General features: G+C 44.9%; 2 pseudogenes; both read left to right on the top strand.

Moving 5' to 3' along the window:
- The window catches only part of LOC123333370, a 105043-nt pseudogene that overhangs the window by 30081 nt on the left and 52144 nt on the right, over positions 1 to 22818 (top strand).
- LOC123333369 lies at positions 4812 to 11128 on the top strand (annotated as a pseudogene).

Here is a 22818-nt window from a genome sequence, read left to right as displayed (position 1 = left end):
AGGAGTATGTCAAGGCTATATACTGTCACCCTGCTTATTGAACTTATATGCAGAGCACACCATGCGAAATGATGGGCTGGATGAAGCACAAGCTGGAATCAAGATTGCCAGGGGAAATATCAATAACCTCAGATATGCAGATAAGACCACCCTTATGGTAGAAGGTGAAGAGGAACTAAAAAGCCTCTTGATGAAAGTGAAAGAGGAGAGTGAAAAAAGCTGAAAAGGCTTAAAACTCAGCATTCAAAAAATGAAGATCGTGGCATTCAGTCCCATCACTTCATGGCAAATAGATGGGGAAACAATAGAAACAGTGAGAGATTTTATTTTTGGGGGCTCCAAAATCACTGCAGATGGTGACTGCAGCCATGAAATTATAAGATGCTTTCTCCTTGGAAGAAAAGCTATGACCAACCTTGACAGCATATTAAAAAGCAGATACATTACTTGGCTGACAAAGGCCCATCTAGTCACAGCTTTGGTTTTTCCAGTATTCATGCATGGATGTGAGAGTTCGACCATAAAGAAGGCTAAGAACCAAAGAATTGATGCTTTTGAACTGTGGTGTTGCAGAAGACCCTTGAGAGTCCCTTGGATTGCAAAGAGACCAAACCAGTAAATCCTAAAGGAAATCAGTCCTGAATATTCATTGGAAGAAATGATCCTGAAGCTCCAATACTTTGGCCACCTGATGTGAAGAACTTACTCATTTGCAAAGACCCTGATGCTGGGAAGGATTGAAGGCAGGAGGAAAGGGGGATGACAGAGGATGAGATGTTTGGATGTCATCACTGACTCAATGGACACGAGTCTGAGCAAGCTCTGGGAGTTGGTGATGAACAGGGAAGCCTGGCGTGCTGCAGTCCATGAGGTTGCAAAGAGTCAGTCACAACCAAGCGACTGAAATGACTAAAGTGACTACACTGAACCTCTTCCATCTTGCAGGGAGCGGAGACTTGTCCTCACTGGAGTAGATACACTCTAGGTGTCGATCTGCCTTTCCTGCCCCACAGTGCTTCTTCCAGGAACTCTGTCCACAGAACCCATTTTCGAGCATCATGGTACTTCCTGTAGCATTGCTTCTGATCAGTGATTTTCATAGCATTTCTTCTTTGATGGCAAAGGGAATACAGCAATGTGCCCTTGGCTGTGGAATTAACTGGTTTTACCGAGGACAGCATCACCTAGAAACAACTGGGCAAATTTTGAAAGCTTACTGAGACAGTGTGACAGCTAATGAAGACTCAAGTGTGTCAGATGGGAGTCAACATCCTGAAAGGGTGGGGTGCAATCTTAAAGGGTGTTGTGCATGCTGTGAAGGACATAGTGTATATTTTAAGCATAATGATGCTATCTTACCCCCCACAGCCAGAACATATGGGTCTTGTTATTAAGGGGTGGAAGCAGCTTATTTCACCAATGAACCCACAACCCAGTTGTAGAATTTTTGCTTCCCATCCTGGCTTCCTTGAGCTCTGTTTCCTTGAAGATCTTGGTCCCCAAAGGGGAGCTGCTCACCAGGGGATACTCACATATGTCCAGGGCTCCAGGTGAACAACCCCAATCAGGAAGGCACTTTGGCAGACCTTCTAAAGAAGCAAAAACATGACTGATGTGTCTGTGAAGAATCCAGGAGAAGGACAACCCTCATAGGCCCCTGCATCTGGAAAATGCATTCTGGGTAGTACTGGAAGAGTTTTGATTCTGTCCAGTTTATACAACAAGAGAGACATCAGTTGTGTATACTGATTTTTATTTATTTGTTCATCTAAATGGAAAGAATAATCAGGTTCTTCAGGTCTGCAGAAACAGAAAAACTTTTTCCAGCCCTCTGAAGCACTAGATACAATTAAAAAACAACAACAAAAAAACCAACAAAAAAACACTTCCTTATTCTCTTGTCTGCATAAGTTACAGCACTAATTTAAAATAAACTTAACTTAAAATAGAGCAGGGCTGCTGGTGAAAACAAAATTAGTTAGTCTGGTTACTCCCTCATTTAGCCATCACTGGTGATTCTTCAAAGGTTATTACTATTTATAAACTCAGCTTCTTTTTAAATATTCATTTATTTATTTGGCTGCACCGGGTTTTAGTTGTCACATGTGGGATATAGTTCCTGGATCAGGGATTGAACCTGGGTTCCCTGAATTTGGAGCATGGAGTCTTAGCCACAGACCACCAGGGAAGTCCCCTCTACTTGTTTCTTGATAAAGGGCCCACCTGTGCCTTTAAAACATTGCTTGTTTTGTCCATATTTTAATGCTGTAGTTAAGAACATGAACTCTGAAATCTGATGCTTGTGTTTGAATCCTGGCTCAGTTCCTTTCTGGCTATGTGATCCTGGGTAAGTCAATTAACCTTTCCATACCTAAGTCCCCTGTCTCTAACCTGAGGATGGTAACAGTGTCCATTTTGAGTGTTTGGAGCATTCATTACAATAACATAGGCAATATGTTACAATAGTGCTTGGCACATAGTAAGCAGTGAATCAGATCAGATCAGATCAGTCACTCAGTCGTGTCTGACTATTTGCGACCCCATGAATCACAGCACGCCAGGCCTCCCTGTCCATCACCAACTCCCGGAGTTCACTCAGACTCACATCCATCGAGTCAGTGATGCCATCCAGCCATCTCATCCTCTGTCATCCCCTTCTCCTCCTGCCCCCAATCCCTCCCAGCATCAGAGTCTTTTCCAATGAGTCAACTCTTCGCATGAGGTGGCCAAAGTACTGGAGTTTCAGCCTCAGCATCATTTCTTCCAAAGAAATCCCAGGGCTGATCTCCTTCAGAATGGACTGGTTGGATCTCCTTGCAGTCCAAGGGACTCTCAAGAGTCTTCTCCAACACCACAGTTCCAAAGCATCAATTCTTCAGCGCTCAGCCTTCTTCACAGTCCAACTCTCACATCCATACATGACCACAGGAAAAACCATAGCCTTGACTAGATGAACATTTGTTGGCAAAGTAATGTCTCTGCTTTTGAATAAGCAGTGAATAAATGTTAGCAGTTGTTATTGTTAATATTATAATTTGGCAATGCTTGCTCTAAGTTAGCATGCCAGAAATATAAACCATTTTATATCCCCTTTCTCTACAAACCTGCAGAACACCTGCTAAATGACTGTTATGGATTGAATTCTGTCCCTTGTTCACATCCCCTCCTCTCTGCCCTGAATTTTTATGTTCAAGTTTTAACCCCCAATGAGACTGTATTTGGAGATGGCACCTTTAGGGAAGTGATTAAGGTTAAATAAGGTCACAAGAGTGTGGTCTAATCTGAGAGGCCTGGTGTCCTTAGAAGGGCCAGACATTTCTGTCTCTCTACATGTACAAAAAAGACAGGCCATGTGGGGACACAGAGGAAAGGTGGCCGTTTACTAGCCTGGAACCAATCCCATTGACACCCTGATCTTGGACTTCCAGCCTCCACCACTGTGGGAAATAAATGTCTGTTATTTAAGCCCCATCAGGCTGTGGTATTTTGCCATGGCACCCTGAACAGACTAAGACGTTATGAAACATTTTAACTCATATATTGAAGGAGAGACAAATGGGCAGTCCTAACGTAGCATGTCTGATGCCATCCTCAAATGCCATTTCTCCTTGTGGGAAAAATTTAACTCTACCATCTCCCGTGGTGGTGGTGGGGTTGTCGGGAGGAGTCATATACCATCAGGACTACTGTCCACTTGCTTCCCTCAATATAACTGTTTTTTACAGAATTAATCAAGGCTTCAGGATGACTTTCAGCTATGTAGAGGATAGTTATTGTCCGTGAGGAGCTCTTACTCTTACTTCTTTCCTCTTCCAACACAGATGATTTTGTAGGACTAAGAATCTGGCCCATTGAGTCACAGCTTCCCTGGTGGCTCATACGGTAAAGAATCTGCCTGCAATGTGGGAGATCTGGGTTTGATCTCTGGGTTGGGAAGATCCCCTGAAGGAGGGCATGGCAACCCACTCCAGTACTCTTGCCTGGAGAATCCCATGAACAGAGGTGCCTGGGAGGCTACAGTCCCTGGGGTCACAAAGAGTAGGACATGACTGAGCGATTAAGCACACATCTGTCCATTGAGTCACCGGTTGGATTCTGGATTGGTGTGACCCCATAGATCTTTAGCCTTCATTCCCTCAGAATCTGGGCCACACTGGCTGGAGTCCTGGCCATTTCACTTCAAGGCATGCCCAAAGCCTTCCCAGGGTCTTCTGGTTCCCTGAGACCATGCTGCTCATGGCTTCTTCCTCCTGAGTCCCTGCCTCACGCCATCTGGATTTCTACCCTGCCACAAGAAGCATGCATGAATTTAATTGTCCTAACTGAAGACTTGGGGATCTCAGGAAGATTTGGTTGTCACTGGATGTGAGGCCTTGGAATTTTCTCTCTCCCCCCACCCCAATTTTCTCCTTACCTTTACTTTCCGAATTTCCTAAGAACTTTTTCTTTCAATCAGAGAAGACTTTGGCTGAGTTCTAAGACTTAAACTTGCAGAAAGCCTGGTTAATAAGATGCTTGCAGAACAAAGAGCCTTCCAATTTACAGCAGTTTTGCATATCAGCTTATTGTAAATATAGTATGTGTGACATATGTATGATGATATGTATATTGTATCCATGCTATTTCATATATATGATGTTTTGACTATACAAAATATTTATACTTATAAATAATCTCTTTTTTTCTTACTACATGAAGAATAATAAAGGCAATTGGGAGATAAAAGGAACTGCCTAATTTAGAAATAAAGATTTAACTGTAGAGTTTAGGTCTCTTCAGAGTCACTCATTGACTTGTGAAAAGCTCTTTCGAACTTCTGAATCTATTTCTCAGGTGTAGGGTGTTCAGAATCTGAAAGTAGGAATGAGGTTAATCATGAGACCATGTAGCTGTAGGAAAATCCAAGCAATGTGGCTTTGGCTTTTCAGATGTTGAAGGCTTTCCTAAGAGCATCGTTAAAACATAAGAGATGGAAAGGGAGAGAGAGATTCGGAAAAGTTTATTAGATCACACAGAATTTCCAAGGTAAACTCTGAGACGGTAAAGTTAGATTTCTGTGCCATTTGAGTGTAAATGAACTACTCAGAAAATACAAAAACGTACGCTGAGTACTCATGACAATTGACGGCAATCATTCTAAGAAGGCCATGTCTGGAGCGCGCTTTGTGCCTGCAAAGCTTCCACCTGGTCGGTGCGCAGGGCTCCGGAAGAGGGCTGGGCCGCGTCTCCCCACACTGACTTTTCGGCCGCGGACCTCTGCGCTGGCGCAAACACCGAGTTCGGCCGGGGGGCTCCCGGTCCAGCGCCGACTGCGCTGTCTCCCCAGCACCCCGCGCCACTGGACGGCTTCCCGCCTCCGCCCCTCCCGCTGCCGCCCACGCCCCAGCCACGAGGGGCAGGAGGCGGCGGTGGCCGGCTCTCTCTGTGCCCTTTTAAAAGCCTCCCAAGCGAGGCCCCACAGGAGGATCCAGGCGGAGGAGGGAGCAGCACGCTGAGCTTCCGCAGAGGTGCGTGGAGCCAGGTCCCAGGGCTTCGCCTCCCGCTGGTGGGGCCTGGCACTTCGGGTTCCCCAACGCTCTCGCTCCCGCCGCGGGGCTCCCCCCCTCCCCTGGCCATGCGCCGCGGGTAGCGCGCCTGGGGCGCAGAGCCAACCCGGCGGCTCCCGCCGCCCGCCCTCGCCGCCGGCATGCTGCGCCCGCTGCGGCTTCCCGCGCTCTGCCTGGCCGGCGGGCTGGAGGCCGCCGGTGGCTGCCAGCTGCCCTCCTAGTGGAGACCCCTGAGCGAGGGCTGCCTAGCGGAGCTGGCCGAGATCATCGTGCACACCAAGGTGCTGGCGCTGCACGAGGAAGTACACGGCCTGTACAACTACCTGCCCTGGTAGTATGAGGTCAGCGACACAGGGCTCTTCTACTCTGCTGAGATCGAGATGCTGTGCGACCAGGCATGGGGCAGCATGCTCGAGGTGCCTGGGGGCTCCAGACTCAACCTCACCGGCCTGGGCTACTTCTCCTGTTACTTCCACACTGTGGTCCAGGATTACTCCTATTTCTTCTTCCTCAGGTGAGCCTGCCAACTCTCGCCCATACCATCCCTTCGGCCACTTGGCATGGCCAGCAGAGGTACCTTTATCCCCAGCAGGCTCAGGAACTCCTCCAGAATCCTGTCTGGGCGATGTTAAGTGATGCCCTGGTCTCCTTCCCATTTTCTGCTCTTTGGTGTTCCTCACGTTGAGTCTACAGAGATCTTGGGTGCCTCTGGCTAACACTGTTGGAAAAACAGGGATGGCTCCCGTGCTTAACCAGGGAAGACTGTTTCAGGCCAAAGCTCAAGGTGGTTTCCAGCAACAAAGAGCCCATTTTCAATAGCAGAGGTTTATGTGGGGGGTAATAGGGGAAGAAGGCCCTGGTCACAGTGCTCTCAGGAGTATGAAGGGCAATCGGACAGGAGCCCTCTCTGGTTGCGTTCCATGCAAGTTGGTCTGTGGTGCAGATGAGATCCCTGTGGATAAGTGTTCAGGCGATGGCATCTCCTGGAATTTGAAATAAGAAAGTGGAACCCTAATTGAGGTGGAATCCTTATAGAGAAGGAAAGCTATATTTTAAAGTGGATGCCGTGGGTGTTGTTTGGATGGACAGTGGTCAAAACCAATCTTTGGAATCAGATGGTTGTTGGAATTCTGGCTCCATTCTCCTGTCATTTTGAGCAAGTTACTGACCTTGTCGAGAACCTCAAGAGCCTCACCTTCATAATGTGCCAAACAAGGTTGGTTGAGATTAAATCCTAGTAACTGATGCAGAACACCTTGTGCAGGTTAGATGAGAAATGTGTAGTTACTCAATCCTGCACACCTGCTTAAATGCCAAGAGGGGACTGGTGTGGAATGCAGCCCAGCTGTCCTCTTGTTTCACTCAGATTCGCTCATATCAGCTGCCAGCAGACCTCAATGCCAGGCTCTTCCAAATAGCAAAAATTTATAGAGGAAGGGCCTGGGGGCGGGGGCATTAAGGGATTGGGAAGGTGCTCACAGGGCTGTGAAGAACAGAGAGGTGAATTAGACCAGGCCTTGTCTGTTGGGAGACTCCTGGAATCTTGTGAAGTTCCATGAAAGTTTGTCATGTGGTCACGACGAAATGCATGTAGATAAGGGTTCAGGTTATGGGCTCAAGTGAAGTTTGCAATACAAAACAGCAGGTGGAACCCTAATGCATTGGTTCTCTCCAGTTTGAGGAGGAGGCTGATACAGAGGAACTGGAAGGAACCTCAAAATGGAATCTAACAGATAGTGATTGGACAATAAGTCCCATCTTCCCAGTATGTGGCATAGCATTAAGGGTATTTGGAATGGCCATGACCTTGGTCTGCAGACTAACTTTGAGCTCTTGAGATTTCACATCACTGAGAAAGAAGACAGGTTCCACAGAGGGGCGTCCATAAGCTCATGGTAACACCTGTTTTCCATATTAATGCCAGAATATCTAAGTTTAGAATACATGGCGTGCTTTTTGTTTGCTTGGGTGGTTTAGCCAGATTAAGTTGAATTAAAAAAAAAATACTGGAGAAGTACAGTTTCTAAATAAAACTGGCAAGGAATGAGGTAGTACCTTCTTGATATGGAGAAACTTAGATTTTTACATGTCTTTATTTAGGGAAACCAGCTCTAAAACTATTCAACAAGAAAACTTTATTTTCCAAATTAAAAAAATGCACTCTTTACACCACCATTAAACAAAGAAGGATGCTGATTTCATCCTCGTTTTATAGATTGTACATTTAAGCTTAGAGAATTTAAGAAATCTGTTGTGTGTCAAACAAGAGATAAGTAGCAGTGATAGGACTTGAATCTTGGGTCATTCCAATTGGCTTTCCTTTGCCTGGGAAACAAGGAGCACTCCACTAGGAGAAGGAAGGCGGCTTGGGAGATACACAAATGTTCACCCGCACCCATCCCCCAATTCACATGTTTTGAAAAACTTAAGGATAGATACATGCAGTGTGAGGTAGAGAAACAGTCAGAGAGAGTGACTCCTCTAATGTGAGCCATGTAGATGTGTAATTGGAAGCTCCATGTAAATCAGTGAAGATAGAATATGCTCTCACACTGCACAAAAATATCTCACAATGGTTTAAAGACTTAAACATAAGACATGATGCCATAAAACTCCTAGAAGAGAACATGACCAAAATGTTCTCTGATATAAATTGGACCTTTTTTTTTTCCTTAGGTCAGTCTCCCAAGGTCATAGAAATAAAACCAAATATGAACAAAGGGGACTGGATCAAACTTACAAGTTTCTGCACAGCAAAGAAAACCATAAAAAGAAAAAAAAAAAAGACAACCTAAAGAATGGGAGAAAATATTTGCAAATGATGCAATAGACCAGGGCTTAATTTCAAATATACAGACCATACAATTCAACAACAACAACAACAAAAACAATCAAAAAATGTGCAGAAAACCTTAATAGACATTTCTCCAAAGAAAACATGCAGATGGCCAGTAGACACATAAAAATATACTCAGTGTCATTAATTCTTAGACAAATGCAAATAAAAGCTGCAGCCAGGTACCATCTCCTATCAGGCAGAATGGCTATCATCAAAAACAGAACAAATAGCAAATGTTGGAGAGAGTGTGATGAAAGGGGAACCCTCCTACACTGTTGGTGGGAATGTAAGTTGGGGTAGCCACTATGGAAAACAGTATGGGGGATCCTCAGAAAATTCATAGGTCCACCATATGACCCAGCAGTCCCCCTCGTGGGCATATCCCCGGACAAAACTCTAATTCAGGAACATACATGCACCCCCATGTTCATAGCAGCACTATTCCCAACAGCCAAGATATGGAAACAGCCTAAATGTCCCTTGATAGTTGAATGATTAAAGAAAATGTGGTACATATATATGAATATTACTCAGCCATAACAAGAAAGAAAGAATGCCATTTGCAGCAACATGGACAGAAATAGAGATAGTTATACTAAGCGGAGTAAGTCACAAAGAGAATAATAAATACCATATTATATCACTTATATGTGGAATGTAAAATATGACATGAATGAACCTATTTACAAAACAGAAACAGACTCATGGATTCAGAGAATTAACTTGTGGTTGCCAAGGGCAATGGAGGGAGGAAGATGGATGGACTGGGTGTTTGGGATTGGCAGATGCAAATGGCAGATGTTACATTTGGAATAAACAACAAGGTCCTACCTTAGCAGAGGGAACCATATCCAATCTCCTGGGATAAACCATAATGGAAAAAATATTTAAAAAATGTATGTATATGTATAACTGAGTCACTTTACAGCAGAAATTAGCACAATATTGTAATTAAACTCTACTTAAAAAATAAAAAAGACGTTGTATAACTGGCAACATTGTCACAGTCTTCTGTTGACTCTCGATTCAAGATGGTACACCCCATGGCTGTCCAGTCTACAGCTCTTGCCTCCTTTTTTTCCATTAGGATGGATGAGAACTATAACCTCTTGCCTCATGGAGTCAATTTCCAAGATGCCATCTTTCCAGACACTCAAGAGAACAGAAGGATGTTTCCTAGCCTTTTCCAGTTTTCAAACTGTTCACAAGGACAGCAGCTGGCAACTTTCTCCAGTGACTGGGAGGTCCAAGAAGACACTAGGGTAAGAAATGGCTATACCTTGTGCTACAGCAAAATAACAAGATAGCTATGACTCATATGAATGTTGTGAGCAAGGGAGTCAAGAGTCCTCTTCCAAAGTCCAGATCAAGAAGTATTTTTCACCCTCTCCACAGCTCTCCCAGAAGTTGACAAGTGCTGCTCATAAACTCTGGAGTCCTCAAGCTGTACTGTGTGGCATGAGGTTCCTCAGAGTGAGGAACCTTCTTGTCCCCAGAGTGAGGGGACAAGATGATCTGAAGGTTGGCATGCTGTGCCTCAGTTTCCTCTTCTGTAAATTGGAAGCCATTGTAACATCTGTATCTTAGGGTGGATGTGACATGATTTAACTATGTAGGGAATGTCAATAGGAAAAGCCTTTAGTGAGGTGTTTGAGAGTAAGCACTCAATACACTGAACTGTTATGACTACTTCTGTTGTTGATTTCAAATACTTATGTATGTTTTCACTTGGCCCTGCTGGGTCTTGGTTGTGGCATGTGGGATCTTCAGTCTTCCTTGCAGCATGCAGGATCTTCAGTTGCAGCATGCAAACCCTTAGTGGCAGGATCTAGTTCCCATGGAACAGAAGGATCCAAATCACTCTGGGCATGAAGATAGAAAAGGCATCTTTCAGTCTGAGGCAGATGCCTGAGTTGTGGGGATATTTCGAGGACTATCGCTTTCTCTGTGCAGTGGCATTGTTGCAACTGAGCCAGGGGAGCAGGGAGGCCATGGCCCATCGCTCCCAGTCTCCCACCAAGGTGTTTATAGGACCATGTGACAGACCACAGGAGACAGTTCTGATGTGGGTTAATGAAGCAATGTGCATGTATTAGGTGGTTTCCTTCTTTCCCCCATCTGTGGTGCCCTGGGTGGGGGTGCTGTCTTTCTCTTGTCTGGTGGGTGGGCCTAGGGGAGTGGCCTTGTTCTTCCAAACCTCCTGCCCAGGCCTCCATGGCACCTGGAGGCTTTCTTCATGTTCTTTGCATAGAAACTGTTCTCATCGTGGGCAAGTACATCTGACTGAGGAAAAGTGTTGATTCTTCCTTTCCATACATTACCCAGGGTTCCTTCCTTAGGCCTGCCCTACTTACAGTTCTCAACTCCCTGACCCCTCTTCAAGATTTGCCAAAATTTTCTGAGTGCTTGTCATATATTTCACTCCCCACATGGATCTAAGCACCTTTCTTTCCCTCTGCCACACTCTTTTTTTTTTTTTTTCTTTCCTACCCGACTCTTAATCTGTGCCAGCGCCCATTCCACATTGAACTGGACCCACCAAGTATAAGCCTGAGATCCCCAGCCTAGGTCAGACCATAGCATGTTCAAATTAAATCTTTTTAGTCTTGGTCCTGTGGTTCTCCATTTTGTTGGATTTTTGCTTCATGTCCTAAATCCTTGGTAATAGTACATTGATGTCAAGAGATCAGATATTGATCCAAAAATTCCTCACAGCTGAGCCCCAAACTCTTTAGAAATATAGCTGATTAGCCCTGTGGTCACAGAATAAAGCTATTAACATTTACTGCAATTAGATTTTCCATCATTTGAAACAAATAGAACAATGGGACTGTGGAAAATTGATTTAATGTGAAGGCAGTCCTATTTTGGGTGGTCAGATGTTGATCTTGGGGAGAATTCCTTTTCCCTTTCATCATCCTGGTTTCTTAGATAACAGAGGGTGGGTATGTGTGTTTGCACTGAGTCAGAAGCTTTTGGAGAAGAGAATTAATTGTTCCAGGTTGCTGAGCTGCTGCAGAGCCAAATTGAGGTGTTGATGGACTTTGTATGTATCACATGTTGGCTCCTTCTGCCCACTTTGAAAGGTACCACATCAGAGCTGAGTTAAATTAGCTAGTTCATTTGAGAATTTAGGTTTAAAATAAAACTAAGGTGCTAGCATTTATATTTTATGATATTCCTTGAGAAATTTTTACTTTCTCTGCAGTGATTAAAATTGTTGTGAATTGAAGGTGTCAGAATTAGATGAAGAGTTATGGACAGTTACTTGTTCCTTTCTTGAAAAAAAAAAAAAAACTAAAACTAAAATTATCTGCCTTAAAAGCAAGCAAACAAACAAACAAACAAAACTTATGTTCAGTTGTGCTGGATCTTTGATGCCATGAGGGCTTTTCTCTAGTTATGGCAAGCAAGGGCTACTCTTTGTTGCAGTGCACAGGCTTCTTATTGCAGTAGCTTCCCTCGTCGCAGAGCACAGGCTCTGAGCACATGGGCTTCAGTAGTTGTGGGTTGTGGGCTCACTAGTTTTGGCACACGGGCCTAGTTGATCTGCAGCTTGTGGAATCTTCCTGGACGAGGGATTGAAACAATGTCCCTGCTCTGGCAGATGGATTCCTATCCACTGTGCCACCAGGGAAGTCCTCTCTGCTTTTTCTGTGTGAAGATGAGTATCCTGCTTTCTCTCCTATGCAGGGTAAATAAATCATGTTACAACACAAACAGTCTGTTTTTCCTAAGGTGATGGGTCTTCCATCTTAGATGGGGTCAGAGGAGCTTGTTTGGGTCACCTTTTTATTCCAGTTAGACTCTTGTTAATGGGAACATGTGAATCCTTCATTTGTTCTGAGACCATTATGAATGGCTCTGGACAGTGCACATAACACAATTTCCCTATATCACATGCTGTGTCTTAGATGATGATGAATTTAGGGGGCACACTGATGAATTCTCATCATTTCCACTGTTGCTGCTGCTCTTCTCTAAGTCCCCAGTCATCTTGAACAGTGTGTTTAGATCATGGTCGTGAAGGGTGCATCTCCTCCTTCTCATTCTCTTGCAGCATCACATGAATCCAGGACTCTAGGATCAATCTGGAGGTTAAGAAATTGAACCAGAGGAAAAGCTGATGTAGGGAAACTTTTTGTGATACATACCCAGGACAACCTGCAACTCCGTCCTCAGCAGTCAAATCCTCCCATTCTCTAATTCCATCCTTAGACATCCCACCACTCCCCCCTCCCCCCACCCACCCGCCCCTTGCTTCAGTCAGTGGAAACATATGCTTGCTTTCAAAAGTTGCCAGGGAATCAGCAGCACTCCTAACTGTTCAGCATCTCTCTGGTTCAGTATCATGTTGTTAATGCGGCCTCTGGGGATGTCTTTGGCAAGTTAGAGCATCCATCCCATTTTCTGGCAGGGTTCTCTCCACGCCAGCCAAGAACATTTTCTTTTCCTTTTTTCCTTCCCTGCTGGGTGAGTGTAACAATCAAAACAAAAGTTGGCTGTTTTCCTCTCTCAGCAAGTCCTGTCCCCCGGGACCATGACCCAGACTGACCCACACATACATCAATCCAACCTAAAGTGTCATGGGACTGACATAAAATCTGTGGAAGACCTCCTGTCATCTTTCTTTTTCCCCTTTTTAGAGTTGGGAAGGATGGCGAGGGAGGTGCCATCCTCATCAGGCAATCAGGATTGGCTGTGCCATTTTCAGAGGCATGACCTCAGGCAGAACCCTTAATTTCCCAAAACTTCAGTTTTCTCCTTCCCTGATAGCTCAGTTGGTAAAAAATCTGCCTGCAATGCAGGAGACCCCAGTTTGATTCCTGGGTCAGGAAGATCTGCTGGAGAAGGGATAGGCTACCCACTCCAGTATTCTTGGGCTTCCCTTGTGGCTCAACTAGTAAAGAATCCCCCTGCAGTGCAAGAGACCTGGGTTCGATCCTTGGGTTGGCAAATCCCCTGGAGAAGGGAAAGGCTATCCTCTCCAGTATCCTGGCCTGGAGAATTCCATGAACTCTATAGTCCATGGTGTCACAAAGAGTCGGACACCACTGAGCGACTTTCACTTTCAAAACATATAAACTGTCTCAGGTTGTCCTAAGGACCCAGTTAGATCATAGGTTTGAAAGCACTTTGTCAGTTGTAAAGAGTGATGGAGGGGTTTATGACTATAAATGGATAGTTAGAAAGTATGGTTTTAAAACTTAAAGATGATGAAACTTTTAAAAAGCTTCCTGTATCTTCCCAGGGCAGTGGCAGTGGGAGCAATGGTGACAGGGTAGGTGGTGGAGAGGGGAACAAATGATGGGGAAGCTCTTATGTGTGTTGTAATTCATTCAACAGAATTTACTGTGTTCTGGCCACAGAGCACTTAAAAATTCATGTACTGAGTTATAAACCATGTTCATGTGGATTCCCAAATCTGAAAGTGTAAAATGGTAGTCAGTAGAGTTTTTTTCTCTCACCTCTGACACCCATCCACCCAGTTCCCACCTACCCTCCAAATAACCACTGTTAATAGTTTCTTGTAAGCTTCCAATGAGTATTCTCGTCCAACAAACAGTTCAGTCAAGATTCACTGTCTTCTTTAAGGGCATGGCAGCCCACTCCTATATTCCTGCCTGGAGAATCCCATGGACAGAGGAGCCTGATGGGCTTCAGTCCATGGGGTCACAAAGAGTTGACACGACTGTGTGACTAACACACACTTTTGGTACCAGTGGCACTGCAATGTGCACACGTGGTTGTGCCCTTCTTTGTTCACAAGTGGGTACATGTAAGTAGACATGTAAGTTTCTATATCTAGACATGTACGATGGTTTAAACAGCTGTGTCGTATTCCATTGTATTAATGCCTTACTGTGTATTTAATCAAGTTCCCTGTTGATAGGTAGTTACACTGTTTCCAGTCCATGGATATTACATGGAGTGTGGACATGTATGACATTATATCAGTACACACTTCATTTTGTGGAATTGTTGAGTCCAGTCTTTAGCAAGTGACTCTTGAGTGACTGCCATGAGGCAGCTGCTGTGTTAGATACCAAAGTTTCAATGTTGAGAAAAAATTTAGAATATAATAATAATATATTTATAAAAATATAAATTTTAGAGTATAATTATTGTTAATATTTTATCTAAAAGCTCATATCATATTTACATTTTTTAGTTTTTTTGTTGTTGTTTAGAGGTATTTTCTTGTTGACAAGCTTGTGACAGATACAACAATATAGCAATTTTTAACTTACACTAAACCTAGGCACTATGAAAATTTTGTGCTTAATGTTAATGACTCTTAGATATGTCTATAGTAGAGTAGCAAAAAAAATACTAGATATTTAATATTGACTATTCCCAGTTATGTGAATCTGAAATTCATATAGGTCAATGTTTTCTTATATTTCCAACTGTTTGATTTGTAAGAGCTTCCTTTTCTTGAGACCATTTAAATAAGAACTCAGAACTTGAGCAATATTATCAAAAAACAGAAGACTCACACTGAGACATACATAAATCCAGACAGACAGACAAGGGATCTTCTAGTTTTCCACCTGAGATTTAAAAAATTTCTTTGAGCCGCTTTTTTGGGGTGGGGGGCGAGGGTGGGGGGAGGCGGGTGGTGGCAAGAATACTAGAGTGGGTTGCCATTCCCATCTCCAGGAGATCTTCCTGACCCAGGGATTGGACCCAGGTCTCCCGCATTATAGGCAGAGACTTTACCGTCTGAGCCAGCAGGGAAGTTGTTGAATTCTGTGGCAAGGATTAACTTCAAGCGTTGCCCTAGGCAGGCCTTTATAACAAGCTAATTGTTTTTAATTGAATATGCAAAAGAACCAACTTTACGGTTTCCAAGAAAAAAAGAAGTTTCCTTGTAACCAATTTTGTCTGGTTCTATAGAATATCATGGCGGTCCTAGGTCAGGTCATCTTTCCTTTCTGTAGTCATAGTTTTATCCCTGAATCATAGACAGATCAGCTGATAAAAATCTTGGATTGTCTCTGTGGGGTGGATTTGCTTGTCCTTGTGTTTCACCTGGGGCAGTAGCGAGGCCCACGTGCCTCTCCTGGAAGTGGGCGTGGGGGCGGGGTGCACCGGGAGCACGTGTTGGGGTGGGGTGGGGGGGCACTGGGAGCCGTCTGGGGCAGGGGGTCACAGTTGTGCTTTCAGGGGTCACCATTGTGGCTGGGAAGGCCCATTTTGTGCACTCCTGGGTCCCCAGGGATCAGCATCCAGTGAGCGGAGCGGAGGGGTGCGGACCACAGGTAAGGGAACTGGGATTCCGTGGAGCAGGGAACTACCTATTCCACCCTCTCTATTGGCACAGTCTCGGAGCCCCCTAACCTGGCGGTCGCGGAAAGGCCTCGCCTTTGGGGTCAAGGCCTTTACTGCTTTACCCCTTCGCATAAAGCTCAGACCCGTGTGGGTTTTCCAAAGCAGCCTAGTGCCTGCTGGAAGTCCAAGGGATTTATCCTTCCTGGTGATTTCACCTGTGGGGACTTCATAACCCTTACTCTGGCTGGCTGGCCCAGCCCTGCTTCTGCCACTTTGCAGCCCAGTGGGCCCTTGACCACCTGCTGGAATGGGAAAGGGAAGGGTCCACCAGTTTCACCCTAGATATTTAGTAGGGTGGATGGATTTAAACATCTGGTGGCCACCCAGGCAGAAAAAGAAGGGAGGAGGGCACCTTGCTGCCCTTTCATGGTGGAATCTGTGGCTGTCCTTCTGAGAGGGGGCCTTTCCATGGGGACCCTGTGCAATAAGTTTGGGGTTTGGGAACTGAATAATTAGAATGTGTAAAATTTTTAAATTATGTGGTGCTTTAATTAAAAAAAAAAAAAAAAAAACAAGCTCCAAATTCTTTGCAAATTGAGGTCTAAAAATTGAAGGCCTATTTTCCTTCCACTGTGGCATTCTATGAAGAAATGTGTGTTTTTTTAAGAAGAGAGTCAGAAAAGTGAGGGAAACAGAAAACCAAGAAGTGCCCCTGTAGTTTGGTGAAGGCCTTAGGAGGTCACTTATAAATACTGCTGACTGTCTGGAGGCAGTCTCTTCCTGTGGCTGATGGGCACAGAGCTATGCAGGCTTGTCCTTTGTATGGATGTTCTTGTTGGTGGAAATCCAGCTTGGATCCATCTCCTGATGTGTAAGAATTTCCCAGACTAGACCCCTAGGCAAATCCTGCAGGGCCAGGGGCTCCTTCCTTCATTGTATCTGTCTGACTAAAACCCAGCAATGACATATTTTCTTTCAATCTGGTCTCTCATACAGGCCTTGGAGTAATATTTCCCCCTCCCCCTCAATAGACTTGGGTTCCAGGGATGAATTATAGTCAGTTGTCCATGATTTTGCAGATGAGGAAACTGAGAGCCAGAGAGGGTGGAGGACTGTCCAAGAGAGAATGGGATATCCTTCCAGGAACCCTGGCTCCTGAGTTTTTAATGAGCTTCCCACCCAGTATGGTCATTAATTGGCAAGTGTTGACATTGAGAATAAACTATTGGTGGAAATGTAAAAGTATTTTTTAAAGAATGTGCCTACCAGCTGTGCATCTTATGGAGTATTTTCATTGTACTCTCCAATCCTTGGAAAGTGCTGGGCACAGGGCAGATGCTTCATCATTTTTATTGAATAAGTTCAGTTTCACATAATTATACCAATAGTGTCAGCAACACTATGAGGTATATTAGAACAGTGATTGTCACAGTTGGTACTTCACATATCAGTAAAGAAATAAAACATTTTATTAGGAAGACTGTAAGAGAATTTCTAAGTTTTAAGTTTATCCCACAAGGATATTAAAAAAAAAATGAAACAAATCTCTCCCTTCATTACCAAGGCTATCGGAGGTCTGTTGAGGACCCCACGCAAGGGAGGTTCTACCTCTTGGGGCATCCCTGCTTCAGCATCTCCCTAAGCCAGCAACCTGGGACAGTCAAGTACACTTGAAGTTCCTTCCTTGACCTCGGGAGGTTTTTTGGAAGACAATTTTTTGACAGACAGGGGTGGGGGAAGGTTTTGGGATGTTTCAAGTGCAGTCCATTTATTGTGCACTCTTTTTCTATTTTTTTCCCCCTGTTGGCTCCGTTGGTAAAGAGTCTGCCCGCAGTGCAGGAGACGTGGGTTCAGTCCCTGGGTCGGGAAGATCTCCTGAAGGAAATGACATCCCACTCCAGTATTCTTGCCTGAAGAATTCAATGGACTGAGGAGCCTGGTGGGCTACAAAGGGTTGGACACCGCTGAGTGACCAAACACTTATTTCTAGTATGATTTCATCAAACCCACCTCAGATCATCAGGCATTAGATCCTCGAGGTTGGGGGCCCCTGCTTTAATTCCCTCTTTCATCTTTTACACAGCTCCAGCCTGCTTCCTCCCCTCTTCAACCTGCAGAACTACCTACCGGGTTTCTCTGAGTGTGACTAAGAGTCTCCTTCCCTCACTTCCTTTCCTCTGAGTCCCTTCTCCTAACTGGGTTTCCCTGATCTCCGTTTAGGCACTTTTGCCCCAGGTGGTGCTAGTGGTAAAGAACCTCCCTGCCAATGCAGGAATCCGATCCCTGGGTTGGGAAGATTCCCTGAAGGAGGGCAGGGAAACCCACTCCAGTATTCTTGCCTGGAAAATTCCCATGGACAGAGGAGCCTGGCAGGCTCTGACAGTTAGATGTGACTAAAGAGACTTAGCACAGCATACCAGAGGACCTTAAAACTGCAGACTCACATGATGGTTCTGGCTCTTTGGAGTCCCTTGTCATTCCACGTGTATGCTATTTTCAGCTTGTGTATTGCTTCCTAAAGGCCCTGAGAGGGTAATAGGCAGGAAGGCTGGGGGTCTCCAGACAGAGGGAATAGGCTGCAAGTGTCAGATGTTTTTTTCTATGTCTCTTAAGCAGCGGAGGAAACAAACTAGTGTTACATTTTTTCCCCTTCTCCATACAAATTTAAAAGGATGTTTCTCTGAAAATTCTGTGTTGCCGTGACGATTCATGGCTCCACCTGAACTTAACTTTTCTCAAAACTTGAGCTAAGCAATGCATTTTTTCGTAAGGAAATGCTTGTCTTAAGCTATGTTAATATACTACGTATTTCTGCTAGACTCTGTCTTCAGGTCGGTTCCCCCTAAAGGCTCAGAACTGACTTGACAAACCAGTATGTCTTACTCATACCTTGTTCTCCTAATCTATGTTAATGAAACGATATATTTGCCTGGAAATCTGCCTTTCTTCAAGATTCATGTCAATCATTTTATGGCCCAGGATGACTCACCTGCTACCAGTGTTATCTCAATGCATGTTGTGGGTGAGGGGCGTGGTGCCATTCTCTGAGACATTGCCTTTCTTTCCTTAGCAGACTGCTAGTGGCTGTATTGGAGAAGGCAATGGCACCCCACTCCAGTACTTTTGCCTAGAAAATCCCAAGGACAGAGGAGCCTGGTAGGCTGGTCCATGGGGTCGCTAGTGTCGGACATGACTGAGCGACTTCACTTTCATTTTTCACTTTCATGCATTGGAGAAGGAAATGGTAACCCAGTCCAGTGTTCTTGCCTGGAGAATCCCAGGGACGGGAAGCCTAGTGGGCTGCCGTCTATGGGGTCGCACAGAGTCGGACACGACTCAAGTGACTTAGCAGTGGCTGTATAATATCTGGCTAAAGACCAGCAGGGGGTATTCTTACTGCACCCATCTGAAGTCTATATCAGCAGCTTTCTCTGTCTCTTTTATACTTTAAGAAAACCTTATGACACAAAAGCTCTGAGTGATCAAGTCATATTGGATCTTCATTTCAGATTGAAGATGCATTCCATGGTATTGCCATCTTAAGTCTTTCCATTGCTATGGGATATCTGTACATGTATTCAGGATATTTTTTCAGCAATTGTGTATAATTTCCAGTGTGCCAGTCTTGTCATCCTCATTACATCCATGGCAAAGTATTTTATTAATGTTGACATTATTAAAAGGGAATTGTTTTTTTTTTAATTCCTTTTCAGATTATTATTTGCTAATGTATACAGATAAAACTGTGTAATCATTCATTTTTATCAGTTTGGACAGCTTGATAGTTGTCTTTACTTTCTTTACTTTCTCATACTTTAAGATTATCCTGTCTCATATATGTACTGCCTCACCCCTAATCTCAGTCATTAATTCAAAGAACTTCTGTCCTTTTATTTTTTTTTTAACATTGAATTATTTTTGACTATGCTGGGTCTTCGTTGCTAGACGTCTAGTTGTAGTGAGCAGACGCTGCCCTCTAGTGGCCGTGCCATGGATTCTCCTTGCACCAGTTTCTCTGGTTGCAGAACTTTGAGCTCTGGAGCATGTAAGTACTTCAGTAGTTGTATGGGGGCTTAGTTGCCCCTGGGCATGTGGAATCTTCTAGCACCAGGGATTGAACCCGTGTTCCCTGCATTGGTAGGCAGATCCTTTACCACCAGACCACCGGCGACATTTCCTGTTCCCTTTCATTAGAGAATGATATGCAAAACATACATGTAGGAGCTAAATATGCTCAGCTGACAATATTCAGAAATATATACATGTATTCCAGCTTACCTTTGAACATATTCAGTTAAAGGTAATTTGTGATGATGTCTCCATGGATCTTGGAACCTTTCCTTTTGTTTCTCCATAACTTCCCATTCCAATGGTAAGATACCTGGCTTCCACCACTTGTCATGTATAGAATTCAGTGCTTGTCCCATGTGGTTACTGAAAAAAACTGTCATACTGTCTTACAAAGGGGGCTGTGCATGCATCCCACCAGTATCTTGAGTATGTTTCTGTAGGATAGTTTACTATCAGTATACCCTCCGTGGCCAGGTGTCTATTTCAATCTTTACCAATTATGAATGGGCTTGTTTGCTCTAGTGTTCTTGGACAATTTGAGTAGAGATTCTTTGTCAGATATGCATTTTTAAGGGAAACACTTGTATTTATTTTTGGCTGTGTTGGGTCTTTGTGTGTGGGCTTTTCCCTAGTTTGGGTGAGCGTGGGCCATAACTAGTGGTGTGCAGGCTTCTCACTGCAGTGGCTCCTCTTGTGGGGCACAGGCTCACGGGCTTCAGTGGTTGCAGTATGTGAGCTTGGCATTGTGTCTTCCAGGATCTAGAGCACAGGCTCAGCAGTTGTGGCACACAGGCTCCATAGCATGTGGGATCTTCCCATAGCAAGGATCACACCTGCATCTCCAGCACTGGCAAGCGGATTCTTTACCACGGAGTCACCAGGGAAGCCCTCAGGCATATTTTTGATTCTAGTTTTCCACACATGTACCTGGTGAGAGAGGCCAGGATCAAGAGGCCTGGCCACTGGGAGTCCTCAGCCACAGTTCTGGCTGTGCCATCCAAAGCTCTGGGGCCTTTGGCAAGCGCCTCAGCTTCCCTGGGACTGTTTCCTCCCCTCAGAAGTGCCCTGCTGTTGGACTGTAGCCCACCAAGCGTCTCTGTCCCTGGGATTTCTGAGGCCAGAATACTGGAGGGGGTGCCACTGCCTTCTCTACAAGGTAGCATTTGGATGATATTTTCTCCTGGATTGTGGTTGTGATGAAGTAAGGAGGATCCCTTCCAGGGCTCGAGAGTGGATTCTTGTCTGACATTTGGAAACAAATTGTTTGAGGAGAGGAGTGCCGTCCAAGCGAGAGACTTCATTGGGAAGGGCTGTCGGGGCGGAAGGCAGGAGGGTGAGGGAAACGGAGAGAACTGCTCTGCCACGTGGCTCACCGTCTCAGGGTTTATGGTCATTGGGTTAGTTTCTGGTTTGTCTCTTGCCAGTCATTCTGAATCAGGGTCCTTCCTGGGGGCACACACATCACTCAGCCGAGATGGATTCCAGCGAGGAGGGTCCTGGGAAGTTGGTAGGACCTCTGGGCTGCAGTCTCCCATCTCTTTTTGACCTCTCCAGAATCCTGGTTGGTGGTAGCTTGTTAGTTCCTTTTTCCTTACTAGGACCTCCTGTTGTAAGATGACTCCTGCAAGTGTTTTCTCTTCTCTGTTGCCTGGCAAGGGTGGGTGGTCAGTGGTTCATTTAACAGTTTGTCTTTTACTTCTCTTGAATAAGGTCCTTCTCAGAGTAAATGTATAAAATTGTAAAAGTCAATGTTTTAAATAATTTATATTCCTAATTTGGTAAGTTGGATTTTTTGTTGTGTGTTATAACTCATCACCAGACCAAAGGTCATGTAGATCTTCTGTTGTTCTCTAAAATTGTATAGTTTTTTAAATTGAATTACGGTGTTAGTTGCAAAGTTTGTGTTTCTGTTCATTTCACTTTTTTTTTGACAGTTATTTATTTTTAGTTGATTGATCATTGCTTTACAATATTGGCTTGATTTGTCATACATCCACATGAATTAACCATAGGTGTACGTGTGTCCCCTCACTCTTGAATCTCCCTCCCACATCCCATCCATCCCCACCTCTCTAGCTAGGTTATTGTAGAGCCCCAGTTTGAGTTCCCTGAGTCATACAGCAAATCTCCACTGGTTGTCTATTTACAAATTTTGGTGTACATGCATCCATGCTGCTCTCTCCATTCATCTCACCCTCTCCCTCTTGTTCCCCACCCTTGTCCGTAAGTCTGTTCTCTATGTCTGCATATCCGTTGCTGCTATGTGAACAGATTAATCAGACCCATCCTTCTCGATTCCATGTTTTTCTCTTTCTGACTGACTTGCTTGTTTAATACGCTCTAGGTTCATCCTCTTCATTAGAACTGACTCAAATGTGTTCCTTTTTATGGCTGCATTTGATACAGGCTCTGATTGTTCCTTAGCCATGTTTTGAGGAGGGTCATGGAGCTATTTTGCTCCGTTTCAGTTTGGGTTTCCAGTCTGAGTGCTCACAGCAGAGCTGCTTCTGGGTGAGCCCTCTGAGGTCTGTGAGCGCGGGGCTGCCCGCTCTTCTCTGGTGGCCCGCAGGGGGCGCCAAAACCCCCTCTGACCCACGGGCGCAGGACGCTTTGCCTTCAGACTGGGCTCGGTGACCAGCTGGCGGCAGTTTTGTCTCCTCAGGGCTCTCAGGGCTCGGGCTCCTGGGTAACAGGGCTGCGTCCCAGCTGAGAGGAGCGGGGTTGCCTCAGTGCCCGCCAGCAGGGCGGCGCTGCAAGAGGGAAAAATGACGATGAAGTAAACGTTTCATATGTCCAGCTGAGCACTGACCGGAGGTCCGTCTCAGGACTCAGGGAGGGAAAGAGCTCCATATGCAAAATGGCGGGTTTTCTGTTTAATTTCTGTTAGATGATCTAGAGGATGACCTTCACTGATGTCCTTCCGAGTAGGTGGCCAGTTTTCCTGTCAGTGTTTCTTAAGAAGACTGTCCTTTCCTCTTCACTTGTTCCTGGTTTGATTTTCATGAACTGACCAGGTACATGTGGGTTCATTCCTGGGCTCTCTATTCTTTCCTGGATTCCATGTGTCTGTGTTCCTGCCAGTTCCTC

The sequence above is a fragment of the Bubalus bubalis genome, chromosome 4 (genome assembly GCF_019923935.1).
Source record: "Bubalus bubalis isolate 160015118507 breed Murrah chromosome 4, NDDB_SH_1, whole genome shotgun sequence".
Lineage (NCBI taxonomy): Eukaryota > Metazoa > Chordata > Mammalia > Artiodactyla > Bovidae > Bubalus > Bubalus bubalis.
This window is presented reverse-complemented; position numbering and strand designations above follow the sequence as displayed.